At 38.5% G+C, this 2,500-nt stretch overlaps 1 protein-coding gene across 3 annotated transcripts in view; it reads right to left on the bottom strand.

The window, feature by feature from the left end:
* LOC118449362 (uncharacterized) overlaps nt 1–2,500 on the bottom strand; it is a 42,199-nt gene that overhangs the window by 33,614 nt on the left and 6,085 nt on the right. The window lies entirely within an intron of this gene.

Here is a 2,500-nt window from a genome sequence, read left to right as displayed (position 1 = left end):
AGTTAGCCTTTTAACGTCGCATCATATTTTCGAGAAAGGTAAAAAGAGAGAGGTGACCATTACGAAGTAGCACGAGCTTTCAATTCCAAATGACGACAGAGTGAGAGAGATAGAGAGACAGAAAGAAAGAGAGAAAGAGAGAAAGAGAGAAAGAGAGAGAGGAACTAGATACACCTAACTGTCCTTTCATTCATCTCGTTAGGGTAAAAAGAAAAAGAAAAATGATGACGAAGAAAGAGAAGAAAAGGAAGCATTCCTGCTTGAGTTAGCGAGGAGGTTAAGTCTTGCTAGTGGTATTAAGACGTTTCAGTACGGCCATTTTCTAATAAAGTCGTCTTCTTCGCGAAGTAACATCGAGGCATGGGCTTGAAAAACAGGGGTTGAAAAAGATTCCCCCGTTTCTAAGAAAGTTAGGCCTGGTAGTCTCAGGGCAATGTTGGTGTCGGTGGTGAAACTCGTGTCGTTTGAAAACGGGGGTTTACTGTGGTCGTATATAAGTTCGCGGGGGTGAGAAGAGGAATGGGTAGACTGCCTTGGAGAGTCGAGCTCCACCCTAAAACGACTTTAACGAGCCGTCGTCTTAAAATAGGGATGCTGAGCTTGAACCGAGTTTGCGCCGTTTGTTTGATAAATTAACTTAAAAAAGAATATCATTAGATCGGTTCTAAAATAAAAACAAAACAAAACAAAAAATAAAAAAAAAAAAGAAAGATGCCTAATGCGATATTAAACATTAATGTTTTCTTTCTTACATTACCAATCCCCTCATCTTATCACCCTCACTTATAACAACTATCAATAACTTGAAAATTATCGAATAGAATATTTCTTAGAATTGTTCACTTGAAGCACGCGTACGTGTCGCAAAGTTCTCTATAGCATTCTATTTCCTGATATTTTTTCTTCTTCTTTTTTCTTTTCCTTCCCCTCGTAATGATCGTTGGAGCCACTCAAAATTGAGATGAAGGAGAAATTTAAGCCTCGATCATCGTGTCAGCTTTACTACCGGCTGGGTTGCTAGGACCATGAGGTTTCAAATTTTTTGAAAACCACATAATACCAACGACACTAGAAAGAGAGAGAGAGAGAGAGAGAGAGAGAGAGAGGACAAGGGCAAGTCCATTGAGAAAAATCCACTTCCTAAGTCTCGTGTTACAGGCGTGTATTTTGACAGGATCTTATTGTCGTCGCACGGCTAAGCCCTATTGACCCTATTATGGCCCTATTAGTATTATACTAGGATTTGCGGTTACTCCTTGAAAAGCTTATTCTCTCTCTCTCTCTCTCTCTCTCTTTCTCTCTCTCCCCTTTCTCTTTCTCTCTTTCTACTTTTCTTCTTCATTCCTATTCAATACAAGAAACATACGCGTGTGCCTCATTTCCACATATATATACACGCGCAGATATATATATATATATATATATATATATATATATATATATATATAATCCGTACCTTATTTTTCGTTTATTTATATAAGAAAATTGGATAGGAAAAGGAATAAGAAAGAAATAAAAAGTAGAGAGTAATCGTATAGTCGTTTGTTGCGATTCGACGGAAAATTGCGAGTTCTCTTTCACCCTACAAATTAGCGACAAGGGGATGGATAGAGAAAGAAGAGCAAACGCGAACGCATAGAAGGGAGAAGAAAATCGTTTGAGCGCGCGCGCACATACATGTTGGCCCTTCCGAGTTGGCTACTACCTACCTACCTTCGCTTTCCAACTTGCAAGCAGGCAAGCTCGGAATGAGCTGCTACTTAGAGAACGGCTGGAAACGTATTCAGAGGCACGCAATCAAGGTTCCTCATCGTTTTCCGTGCTTCACGCACACGCAAGAACGCGTTAGCTTCTTGCGCCTGCGTCTGAATTTACACACACACACACACATATATATTTATATATATATATACATATCCTATGTGCGTATGTATATATATGTTTGTATGTTTGTGAGGTAAGCTTGCGCACAGATGAGGTCGGCGCGTGTGTGTTCGAGGCGTGAATTCATGTATGCTCGCGAAGTACTCTTCACTGGGGACAATCGAGGTGTTGGACTGGAAATCCATACCAATTTGAGCGACTTACGCTCGTTCGCTTGAAAGCCCGCAACGACAGCATACATGGCACGTTGCATTCGCGACACGCACTCACATACTCTAGCAAAAACTCGCGCGAGGACACGAAGAATTGCCTGCGGATCCGACTATACTTGTTTGACGACCGAGATTGGATGATGAAGAAATTTTATTCCATGAAAATTATCGATTCAAGATCGATGAAGGATTACATTTAGATATTCATTAGTTCGTTTTTATTTCATTTATTCAGTTAATAAATTTTATAAGATTAATGATTATCGTAAAATATCTGAATCGTTTAGAAAAATTTTTAAACATTTAAATTGTATTTTTATTGTAATAAATGTGAAAATGTTACGATTTAATCAATGTAATATAATTAATTTCTAATATCAAAGTTAATTATAATTCGAAATGAT

This window comes from Vespa mandarinia, chromosome 19 (assembly GCF_050613455.1).
Source record: "Vespa mandarinia isolate Hongniang chromosome 19, ASM5061345v1, whole genome shotgun sequence".
Classification (NCBI taxonomy): Eukaryota; Metazoa; Arthropoda; class Insecta; order Hymenoptera; family Vespidae; genus Vespa; species Vespa mandarinia.
The sequence above is the reverse complement of the archived record's forward strand: the minus strand, read 5'-3'. Positions and strand labels throughout refer to the sequence as shown.